Here is a 13,082-nt window from a genome sequence, read left to right as displayed (position 1 = left end):
GGGATACAAGATCGAGTTTTCGATCACTTCCACCGGTGCGGTTCTTCCCTTCCAACATACGATCCCCGGATCGCTTAAAGGCTCTGCTGGGGGCAGTGACGGACTTGATACAACAAGGAGTGGTCCGGTTCCTTGGGGAAAATGTTTTCAGGGGTTCTACTCGAACCTGTTCACAGTACCCAGGAAAGAGGGCAAGCTGCGTCCTCTGCGTTCTGGACTTGAGGGCGCTCAATTGTTTTGTCCGGGTGCAAAAATTCAAAATGGAGTCCATTCGCACAGTGGTGGCCTCCCTGCATCAGATGGATTTTTTGGCGTCCATAGACATCAAAGATGCCTATCTTCACATTCCCATTTACGCAGGACATCAGCGTTCCTTCGCTTTGCTGTGGGAGAGAACCATTATCAGTTGTGGCATTACCCTTTGGTTTAGCCTCTGCTCCCCGGGTCTTCACAAAAGTTTTTTTGACCCAGAATTTGGCGCTGTTGCGACAGCGGGGCACATCGGTTCTAGGCTACCTGGACGACCTTTTTCTCCGTGCAGAGTCTCCGCAGGCTCTGTTGCTAAACTTGGAGATCACCATGATCTCTTTGGAAGAGTTCAGGTGGTTGGTGAACCTGCAGAAGTCATCCCTGGTTCCCATTGGGGCCTAACGTTAGACACCTCCTTGGCAAAAGTGTTTCTCCCTGCGGAGAAACTCCAGAAGATTCAGTCGACGACTCAGTTGTTATTGTCTGTCAACTGGCCTTCCCTTCAGACTTGCATAAGGGTTCTGGGACTGATGGTGGCTTCTTTCGAGGCAGTACCGTTTGCCCAGTTTCATACCCGAATTCTGCAAAAGGAGATTCTTCTCAAATAGAACCGGAATCCCGATTCCCTGGACAATCGGATCCGGCTGAGCGAGCGGACCAGGGAGTCTCTGGTTTGGTGGCTTCTGTCTCCGATGCTCAGTCAGGGGAAGTCATTTCTCCCGATCTATTGGACGATTGTCACCACGGATGCCAGTCTATCCGGGTGGGGTGGGATTCTCGGCAGACTATCTGCTCAAAGGCTCTGGTCCCTGGAGGTATCCAGGTTACCGATAAATGTATTGGAACTGAGAGCGATCAGACTTTGTCTGGTTCACTGGACCGAGCAGCTCCGGGGCAGCCCGATTCGGATCCAGTCGGACAATGCCACGGTCGTGGCTTACGTCAATCACTAGGGGGACACCAAGAGTGTTCTGGCGGCCGTAAAAGTGGCCGGCATCCTTCGTTGGGCGGAACGATTTGTTCCAGCTCTCTCCGCGGTATTCATTCCGCGGGTGGAAAATTGGCAGGCAGATTTTTTCAGCCGTCAGATTCTGGATCAAGGGGAATGGTCTCTTCATCCAGAGGTATTTCACCAATTGTGCCTTCTTTGGGGCACCCCGGATGTAGATCTGTTGGCATCTCGGCTCAACAGGAAGGTGCGGAGGTTTGTAGCCCGCTCCCGCAATACTCAGGCGGACGCCGCAGACGCGCTGGTCGCTCCGTGGGGGCAGTACCAGCTACTGTATACCTTCCCTCCTCTCAAGTTGCTGCCGAAACTTCTTCGCAGGATAGAGGTGGAGGGAATTCCAGTCATCCTTATGGCTCCGGACTGGCCTCATCGTGGCCTCGTACGCCGACTTGGTCAGGCTGGTCGCGGACGCCCCTTGGCGACTTCCTCTCAGGGAGGATCTGCTGTCTCAGGGACCGATCTTCCATTCTGCTTTACGATCGCTGGCTTAACGGCTTGGCGGTTGAGACCCAGGTGCTGAAGGACAAGGGGTTGTCAGCTTCAGTTATTCCTACTCTAATTAAAGCGAGGAAAGCGACTTCCAGAAAAGTCTATCATCGCACATGAAAGTCTTATATCGCGTGGTGTGAATCCCTTGGGTTTCCTCCACGTTCTTACTCGGTGACTCGAATCTTGGCTTTGCTGCAACAGGGGGTTGAGCAGAAACTGGCCTTGAGCACTATCAAGGGTCAGGTTTCAGCGTTAGCAATCTTCTTTCAGAAGCCTCTGGCTACTCATTCCTTGGTGCGGAATTTCATCCAGGGGGTGCGGCAACTGGCTCCGCCGGTGCGCGTGCCCTTGCCGCCCTGGGATCTTAATTTGGTGTTGTCGGTTCTTCAGAAACCTCCCTTTGAAAATATTAGGGAGATTCCCTTGCTTACCTTATCCCAGAAGGTGGCCTTTTTGGTGGCTATCACTTCTGCACGCAGGGTGTCAGAACTGGCCGCATTGTCCTGTCGTTCCCCATATCTGGTGGTTCATAGGGATAAGGTGGTTCTTCGTCCGAATCCATCCTTCCTTCCTAAGGTGGTTTCAGATTTTCATCTAAATGAGGATATTGTGCTACCTTCCCTGTGTCCTAAGCCCAGTCATCCTCGGGAGTTTGCGTTACACTCCTTGGATGTGGTTCGGGCGATCAGGGTATACTTGACTACTACGGACTCGTTTTCGTAAGACGGATTCACTTTTTGTGATCACGGATGGCCCCAGAAAAGGGTTGCCTGCGTCTGCCGCGACTATCTCTAGATGGATCAGACAGACGGTGGTACAGGCTTATTCAATTGAGGGTCGGTTTCCTCCGTTCCCTGTTAAGGCGCACTCCACTCGAGCGCTTAGTGCTTTCTGGGCCTTCCGCCATCAGGCGTCAGTGGTTCAGGTTTGCAAGGCGACTACCTGGTCGTTGGTTCATACCTTTACAAAATTTTATAAGGTTGATGTGCTGGCATCGGCGGATGCCTCTTTGGGCCGCAAGGTTCTGCAGGCCGCTGTTTGAGGAGACCGTTGGTCTACCTAGAGGGTTTGTTGGGCTTGGGTCTCATCTTTTTGCTCGATGAGTCCTTGATGCTTCTGGTTGGCTCCGGTTGGGCCTTCTGGATTGGATTTTGATTTCTGTTATCCCACCCCTCATTTGTGGCACTGCTTTGGGACGTCCCTACTGAAATTAATCAAAGAGGACTGCGTCTGTCAATGAGCGACAGAGAAAATTGGATTTTTGACTTACCGTAAAATCATTTTCTCTTAAGCTCATTGACAGACGCAGTACCCGCCCCTCTATTTTTAAGTTGGGTTGGGTTGAATTCTCTGACACTGCTTTGTTACATAACTGACATCCTGTAGCAGGAAGTGAGAGGATATACCTCTGGGACTGCCCCTAAGGTGTGGCCAGAACGTTTTTCCTGCCTAGTGTCCTACTCCTGTAGGGGGCAGTATAACCCTACTGATATTAATCAAAGAGGACTGCGTCTGTCAATGAGCTTAAGAGAAAAGGATTTTACGGTAAGTCAAAAATCCAATTTTTCACATTCTGCTATATAACATTCTCAAAAAAAAAATTTAAAAATCTAAATTTTTTTACATTTTAGGCCAATTTGTTTTCTGCTACATATTTTTGGTAAAAAAACAAAATCACAATAGATGTATTTTGATTGGTTTGCGCAAAAGTTATCGCGTCTACTAACAACGGGAAAGATTTATGTCATTTCTATTTTTTTTTTTTACTAGTAATGGCGGCGATCTGCGATTTTTTGCGGGACTGCGACATTGCATCGGACAGATCGGACCCCTAACTGACATTTTTGACACTTTTGGGGGTGCCAGTGACATTACTACAGTAATTAGTGCTAAAAATATGCACTGTTACTGTATAAATGGCACTGGCAGGGAAAGGGTTAACCCTATGGGTGATCAATGGGTTAAATGTGAGCCTAGGGGAGTGATTCTAACTGTGGGGGGGGGGGGTATGGCTTGTGAAATGACCATAGAGACAAGTGATCCTATATAGAAGGATCACATGAGCTCTGTAATCATTTCAGGGAGAACGGTCAGCTGTGATCCCTCAGTGGGGATCGCTCGCGGGTGTCAGGCGGAAATCGGAGCCGCCTGACCCGTGCGTCGGCTTCCCCACTGCTGATGTAGGTCTACGTCGCTTGCCCCCTAGCTTCCCACGCGCAACCGATGTAGGTCTACGTCGGTTTGCTTAGGAGAGCCACCCTGTCACAGTAAAAAGGCGGCGGGTGGTCGGGAAGTGGATAAAGAGCTTTTTCCATTTTATCTACTATATGTATGCCTCCCCCTAATATTGCTGGAAAACATGCCCATACCTTAAAGTGGAGTTCCACCTAAAAGTGTAACTTCCGCTCTTTTGCTTCCTTCCCCCTCCGGTGCCACATTTGGCACCTTTTAGGGGGGAGGAGGGAGCAGGTACCTGTTTTTGACAGGTACCCTTCTCTACATTTCCGGGATATGACGCCACGCCGCTGTCCCTCGGAAGTTTGGCCCACGCCTCATTTCCCCGCCGCAGAGCCAATAGGAATGCGCAGCATGCTTCGCGCATGTGCAGTAGGGGACCGCCCGCGAAGCCGCAAGGCTTCACTGCCGGGTTCCCTTACCGGCAATGGCGACGGCAGCACCCGACAGCCAATGTATACATCGGTTGCGGTGCCGACATCGCTGGACTTCAGGACAGGTAAGTGTCCTAATATTAAAAGTCAGCACCTACAGTATGTGTAGCTGCTGACTTTTAATTTTTGGAGGGGAAGGCGGAACTCCGCTTTAATCGCAGTATTAAATACAGATGTACGTTTTCATAAAGGCATGCCCTGATGTCATTTTCCTCAACCACAAAGAGGGATGGCACCAATGTCCCAATATAGCAGGAACCATAACTATGGGGAGTTATCCACTTATAAGCCTTTTGACCACGGATAGGGTAGTAAGGATCTATTAGTATATATGGTGTAAAAAGCCAGTGACCAGGGCAACGTATATACTCCCTGGTCTGATGATTGTAACATCTGGCTGCAGAAATGTTTCCCATCCTGGGATATTTCCACATTCCAGCATTGATTAGAAAATACAGATTCTGATCAAACAGTGAGAAATTATCCACTTCAGCGTTAGTATAGTCCAATGAGGGCTCAATAGGATTTATAAATAAACTGATAATTTTGGCCCCATAGTTTCTGGGTATATGTGTTCTTGTGCAGTCCTTGGGGGGCTAGAAGCCATTCTGCTGACTTAATGTATTTATCATCTCTATACAAAAAGTAATCTGGGTTTGACATATTTTCTATTTTAATACCACATTGTATACCTTTTTCTTGTGATAAGCAAGGGGATGTTCCCAAATGTCTTTTGTTATTTTTAGCATAAGGTGTATGTTCAAAATAGTAAAACATTTGTGACATTTCTAGACACATGTTATTTGGACAGCCTTGTATTGTTTAAAATCAGAGTGAAGGTAAATTGGTTTAACATCTGGGGCCCTATCAAGGCCAATTTTTGGCCTGGCCCATAAAGATACAGTTTTTCAGGTGGTTAAATTAATGGGAATGGGTATCAGGTGTATACCTTTTGAACAGTCTGGTTTATGTGAACAGATCCAGCAATTACTCAAGTTACCCCTTATGCCCGCCAACATGTGAAATTTGTACAGGTGGTTTCTATAGCATTGACTGCTAGGATCAAGCAAAGGCATAACAGCAATTTACTGAACTTTTAAGAGTGGCTGTACTTTCTTGCAATGGCTGGCATGTATCACATCCTGTTTTCCTTCCAAATTTATAGCTATGGCAGTTGTCAGAAGCACTTGGTAGGGTCTCTCAAACTTTGGTCCTAATAGTACTTTCATGTGTTCTTTCACTAGGACCCAATCACCTGGCTTCAAGTCATGTGTTCTAGTTACTTGATCTGGAATAAAATCAAAAACAAGCTTGTACGTCGCAGTTAGTTGCTTGTGCAAGGCAATTACATAAGCAGCAAGATCATTATACATTACAGCAGTCTGATGTGGAAAATACAATCCTGTCTTAGATGGGCCCCCAAACAAAATCTCATAAGGACTCAAATTTTCTGTCTTATAGGTAGGGGTAGTCCGGATGCTGTAATGAACCAGTGGCAACAGTTCTGGTCACTGTTTCTTGTCTGACCCTTCCTCTCTTTCCTGCATTAGTTTAGCTAGCCTGTCCTTAATGATCCCACTGTATTATTCTATCTTTCCTGAACTATGAGGATGATAAGGGGCAGGGGCGTAACTACAGGGGTTGCAGGGGTTGCGATTGCTACCGGGCCCCATGCTCCAGGGGGCCCAGTAGCAAACCAGTGGGTGAACTTCCAGGATTGCAAAAGTCACACTTGCGACCGGGCCCTGGCATTCCACCACTGGGGAGGCCCAAAGATTGCAGGAAGGGAGCCCACTGCAGAACTTGTGAAAGGATCCTGCTGCGGGACCGTAATAAAAGGCCATGCAACGAGAGTAAAGAGCCCCAGGATTAGTGGGAAGAGCCCTGGGCTTGAAGGGAAGGGCCACGGCCAGGGATCTGGGGGGGCCCTTCATGGTTTCTTGCATCGGGGCCCTGAAGGCTCTAGTTACGCCTCTGATAAGGGGTATGAAATACCTGCTTAATTCCCAAGTCTTTGCATATAATTTGCATGATCTGTTCCAAGGTCGCTCTCTGCGGTTTCAGCAATTCCAAAACGGCATATTACTTCAGAAGGGAGCTTCTTTGCTGTCGTCTTGCCATTTGCTTTAGTTACTGGACAAGCTTCCACCCATCCTGAAAACATGTCCACACACACCAAAACATATTGGTATTGACCTGATTTAGGTAATTGGTTGTAGTCAATCTGAAGTCTTTGAAAAGGGAATAGTGGCTTGACCAAATGTCTTTGTGTCACTCTAGTTGGCTTTTCCGGGGTGTTTTTAGCACAAATTATGCATTCCTCAACAAAGTCTTGACATGCATTCCTGGAGTATTGAATAAACCATCCAGCCTTATTAATGTTTCTCTCCATTGCTTTAGGGCCTACATGGCCTGGGCCATGGGCTAATTGCATGATCATTTTCTCAGTTTGGGTTTGGACACATATTCCATTTTTCCTTGCACAAGAGTCCATCTTTGTTTTTCCTTTCTCCATCCCTTTTCCTTGATTTCATACCAGTTATCGGGTGCAGATTCTTGCAGTTTCCTGATCAGTTCTTTTGCCTTCTGTACTCATTTTCTACTTTCCTCCAATCTTTTACGAGCTTCTTCTTCTTCTTTTGAAAAATTAGTGACTAGGGTCATAATTTTCTCCATTTGTGTTTCAGCGTTCTTCCTGCCAGTATAATCAGCCAACTGGTTTCCTTTGTTTTCCATGGTTTGTCCACCAGTATGTGCTTTGACCTTCAGGATAGCAACTTCCTTTGGGAGGGTGACTGTTTCAAAAAGCTCTTGAACATATTTCCAGTTTTGAATTGGTTCTCCTGCAGCAGTTGTGAATTCTCTGTTCTTCCATATGGGTCTATAGTCCTGAACTAAAGCATACCTGCTATCGGTATAGATGTTAGCTGATTGATCCTTTGTGGTCTCACAAGCACTCGTGAGTGCTACCAATTCGGCAACCTGCGTCCAGAGTGTTGAAGGGAGTAATTGGGTCTCAACCACTTCCTCCAGTGTTGTCACCACATATGCCGTTCATGGGACACCATCCTTAAATAGGCATGAACCGTCTACAAACAGGATCAGATTAGGATTTTCAAGAGGAGTGTCCTTTACTGGGGAGATTTGCTGCATTTCTTCTTCCATGAGTTTCAAGAAGTTGTGATCACCCTCCCCTTCAAAGTCTTCTTCCTTCTCTGGGAGAAAGCTGGCAGGGTTGATTGTAGTACATCTTCTCACTTCTATCGCTCCTTATTCAAGCAGGATTGCTTCAAATTTGCGCAGCGTTGCTGATGACAGATGCTCTTTTCAGGATTAAATTTGCTGCATGTGTTGTGTAGACTGTCAGAGGCTGATTCATCCTTACAATGGCAACCTTCTCAACTAGTAATGCAGCAGCTGCAACTGCTCTTACACAGGCTGGTGTTCCTTGAAGGATTGGGTCCAGTTGTACGCTTTCATAGGCCACTATGTGTATTCCTGATGGTGACCAGAGCAGAGAAGAACAGATGAAGATTTTTAATAAACTTTCCAAAACGTCTCCTGTCGTTATTTACATACACTGCCTTTTATGGGGTGAATGGGTAGGGGTACAGTGTACCCTATACCCATTCACATAGGGAGGGGGTCCGGGATTTGGGGGGCCCCCTTGTTAAAGGGGGCTTCCAGATTCCGATGAGCCCCCTGCCCGCAGACCCCCACAACCACCGGCCAGGGTTGTGGGGATGAGGCCCTTGTCCTCATCAACATGGGAGCAAGGTGCTTTGGGGTGGGGGGTGCAGAGCTCCCCCTGCCCCAAAGCACCAACACCCCCCCATGTTGAGGCTATGTGGCCTGGTATGGTCCAGGGGGGGGGGGTGGGGCCGCTCGCTCATCCCCTCCCCCTTCCTGCCCTCCCGGGCTGCATGCTCGGATAAGGGTCTGGTATGGATTCTGGGGGGGGCCACACGCCGTTTTTTCGGCGTGGGGCTACCCTCAAATTCCATACCAGACCCGAAGGGCCTGGTTTGAAACCTGGGGGCAGGGCCGGTGCAAGGATTTTTGACACCCTAGGCGAAACCTTATTTTGCCACCCCCAAAAGAGGGGAAGGAGGGAGAGGATGAGGAGGAAAGAGGATGAGGGGGAAAGAGGAGGATGAGGGGGCAAGAGGAGGAGGAGGAGGGGGAGGAGGAGGAGGAGGAGGGGGGGAAGAGGGGGAGGAGGAGGGAGAGGGGGGAGGAGGAGGAGGGGAAGAGGAGGAGGGGGGAAGAGGAGGAGGGGGGAAGAGGAGAGAGGGGGTAGGAGGGGGGATAACATCACATATTTGAGAGATCACACATATATATACACACTATAGAGTCAGTTAAATAATCTCAATGTGTTTTTCATTATTCACTTACAACCAGGGCTCTGCTCTGCTGCCAATGGTTCTCTCTCTCCAGGCACAAGGAAAGATTAGGCAGCCATGCTTCTTCAGCTCTGTCTCACACATTCCTCCAGGTATCGACCCCCCGGAGCTCCACTGATTAGATACGTGAGTCTGCTCTGCTCTGCTGCTGGATAAAGGGGAGGGGAGAAGGACAGAGCAGAGCTGGCTGGCTGTAGTAACTGGTCTTCACAAGGATCATGGGAGGGACCAGGGACAGACGATCACTGACTGCTTCTAAAGCTCTGGACTGGCACCAGAAAGTCTCTGAGAGAGACAGACAGGTCACAGACTGTGACCTGTCTGTCATGTCACCATGCAGTGGGTGAGCCGTAGTCTCTGATACAAGAGGACCTGTAGTGACTTGGTACCATCCTGTAGATGGGAGGATGCAGATAATAAACACTCCCCCCAGTCCTCGCAGTCATCATCCGCACTCTTCTTCTCCATGGCCGGTGTGCCGGCATCACGGAGCCGCCCCCATAGCAGGCTGTGCTGTAGATGTGGCCGAGCTGTCCCGGCTCTCTCTCTCTCTGCCTTCTGACCTTCTCCTGGATGTGACACCCCCTGCACAAGTGGCCCGCCCCCAATCCTTTGTATGGCCGGAGAATGCGGACACATAATCCCCCCCTACCCCAACCCTCTCCTTCCATGAGAGCCCAGGACTAGGGAGGACTTGTCCCATCTACAGGGAATCTTCCACTATCAGAGCACCCTCCCTCATCACTTACCTGATCATAGAGGCACGGGCAGCCTCTGTTCTTTCATTGCAAGTGTCAGGACTCGGATGTCAGTTCGCGGTTCTTCAGTGCTGCCGCGGCGCCCTTTCACTCAGTGAGCAGAGCGGCTACACAGCACAGGCGGCGGCGGGACTTGGAGAGGGAGGCTGAGACTGAGTGGGAAAACCAGTGGCCAGGCGCCCTAGGCGGCTGCCTAACTTGCCTAGTGGTAGCACCAGCCCTGCCTGGGGGGGACCCCTACGCAGTTTTTTTCCCATTTTTGGCGTGGAGTTCCCCCTCAAGATTCTCACAGTGCAAGTCGAGCCGCAAGTCGGATCATCCTGATCCGACTTGCGGTGCGACTTCCATACAAATCAATAGGCTCCCATAGGGAACCATTGATTTTGAACAGAGGCAGAAATAACACTGCTAAAAGCAACGTGGCCAAACGTGCAATAACGCAAATGTAAAAAGCTGTAACAGCTGCTTTTTCCCGGCGTCAGAACTAGCTTTGCAGCATGTTTTTTCTAACGTCCCGTGTACACGGAGCCTTAGGGATGGTCTGATCAGGTCCACCTGAAAAACTGGCAGGTGAACCTGATCGGACAGCCCGTGTGAAACCAGCCTGAAGACACTAGGCACTAAAGCAGGTCATAGATAAGTTGAAAACCGAATGAAAACTCTTGGTTACTTGTTTTTTTGCATCATAAGGACTCTTTCACACATGCAGACCGTTCAGATCCGCCTGTCAGTTTTTCAGGCGGATCTGAACGGATGCCCCATGCATCTCTATGGGGCAGCGGATGTCAGCGGAGACATGTCCGCTGACATCGGATCCGATCCTGTCCGTCAAATCCGGGCGGATGGAAACCCTATTTTCCATCCGTCTGGCGGATCGGATGAGAACGGACACTCGGTCTGTTCTCATCCGATTCCCCCATAGAGGACAGCGGGGACCTGACAGCTCCGTCTCCGCACACAGAGCGGAGACGGAGCTGCCATCCGCCTGCTCAGCGGGGGATTGGCGGATCGATCCCCCCGCTGAGAAAAACGGAGTCCGCTGATGGAGCAAACAGTGTGAAAGGGGCCTTAGGGTACCAGCATGCAAGATTTTCTTGCCGCAATCGAAAGTGCCTGATTCAACATGCTGGATTTTGTTTAGAGAAATGAAAAAAAATGATGGCACATTCATACACGCCAAAATAATTTTCAATCGGCAGAATGTTTGGTTTTTTGACTCGTTTAAAGCTGACCTAAAGGGGGTCTATTTATCATTTATTTGTTTCACCCAAGATTCACAAAACTCTAAATCTAGATTTACATTTTGCTTAATAAATCATAGTTGTAAAATGTGTGACTCTTGGGTGAAAACATTAATAAAAAGACCCCCAAGTATATTAAGCCTCTGAATTAGCAAACAGCAAATCGGCAATCTTACTTCTAATTTGAAGTTTTCTTATAGCTGCAAAATTTAGAAACTGATGACCCTAATGTTGGTGATACACACAAGTTTTGGTAATTTCAAACACTTTCAACCATTTTTAACTGCAAAAGAAACCAAACAGATTAAACCAACCACCACCAACAGTTTTGATCATTTCACAGTTCCATAGACATTGTTGGTTATAGGCTGCCTTGATCAGTTTCCATGCATTCATATGTTTAAACAGCTTTCAATTTTGTAAAAACTACCATGTGCATGTAAAAGCATGAATGTATTCTGAGTGCCAACTCTGGACTGTCTTCTCAAAGGAAACATTCACTAAGAAAGGTATGTAAGCCGTCATTACTGACAACCTCCTGAAAATACCAGTTACTTGGCTGCCTCTGTCTTTAGTATTTTATGAGTCACCCGCCTGGAAGAAGCACACAGAAAGTGAAGCACATTGGCCAGAATTGTCAGGGAATCCATTTGGTGCACCCTGGAAACGCTGACAGAGAAGAGGGAGAACTGGCCTGCTCTGGAGTTGACATCTGGAACCCCCAAGGTAAGGGGGGGGGGGGTTCACCTTTACATTTTTTTCTGTAAAGTTGAACTAACCCTTTAAATTCATGGGGCTGGCGTGGGGATCACATGAGAAAGGTATTGAAATGATGGATTCCATTGGGTAATAACCTGATTACCTATATCAAATTTTACTGTATCTTCTAGGGATCATGCATATGACCAATAAGGACTGTACACCGCTCAGATCAGCCTATTTCTTGGGCAGGTGTGTTTGATCAGACAGGGACAGGAAGCCAGTACAAATCAATGACAGGCTAAACACATGTAAACTGAACATGGAGTGATTACCTGTGGTTAGGGACAGATGCACACCTCTGGAAGAAGACAGTCCACATCCAGGTGCACACATCCATCTGCAGGTATTTGTCCCATCTGCAAGGACATGCAATGTCAGTCTGTCATTGACATACAGGCTTCCTCTCTGTGGCTGATCTATGCCTGGGTTCAATATATTGTGTGTGTGTTTGTGCAAGCACATCACGGGGAATGCTGCCTATTAATTTGAATAGGTTGCTGCTGTACCTGCGAGAAAAGTGGGTAAAAACATTCCTGAACCTTTTCTTTAACAACTTTAGTACTGCGCTATAGCCTAAAGATGGCTACAGTGCGGTCGGCTAGTTCTAGAAGGGCGTCCATGGACATCCTCCTTGAACCCTGCCCCCTGTGCATCCCCCAACGGGTGCGCTCTGAGACCACTGTGTCCATTGGACACAGCTGATCAAAGGTGTTGGTAAAGGGACTATCACAGGGGCCCTTTACTATGTTATCAGCTGTGTCCAATCACAGCTGATCACATGTACACAGACTTGCTGGTTGTTGGCACTCTTTTCCTCATGTGTTGTGTTGTGTCTATATGAGAAAAGGGGAGCCAATATCCAGCAAGGCTCTCAGTACATTCTATACACTGACAAAGTGCCCTGATTATCATTGCCCATCAGTACAGCTTATCAGTTCCGTCTCATCAGTGCCCATCAGTACAGCTTATCAGTGCCCATCTGTGCAGCCTAACACTGTTGCCTCATCAGTGCAGCTTATCAGTACCCATCAGTGAAGAAGAAACATTACTTATTTGCTAAATTTTATAACAGAATCTAAGAAAAACTTTTTTTCAAAATGTAGTCTTTTGCTTAGAAAAAAAAAAAAAAAAACAGTGGTGATTAAATACCACCAAAACAAAGCTCTGTCTGCCTTACAACATGATAAAAATGGAAAATTGGCCTGGGCAGGAATGGGGTGAAAGTGGTCGGTATTGAAGTGATATGCATGGTGTGTGATTATACACGCGTTGGTGACGCGCACCTATGTGAACCTAGGGTGTAACCTACTCAGAAATCCGCTGATCTGTGCAGTGTCTGGCAGCCCTCACAGCTGGGCCATAACAGATACACATCCTATACAGATCCCTGCTCTATCACAGGTTACTGATCACTGATCCTGCCTACACACATCTCCTTCCTTTATAGAATGAATCCCCAGCACAAGATGCACTTCTCATTATGGCCGCTAGTTAGCGCT

The sequence above is a fragment of the Pelophylax lessonae genome (genome assembly GCF_965119305.1).
Source record: "Pelophylax lessonae genome assembly, chromosome: 6".
Taxonomy (NCBI): Eukaryota; Metazoa; Chordata; class Amphibia; order Anura; family Ranidae; genus Pelophylax; species Pelophylax lessonae.
Note: the sequence above shows the minus strand (reverse complement) of the source record.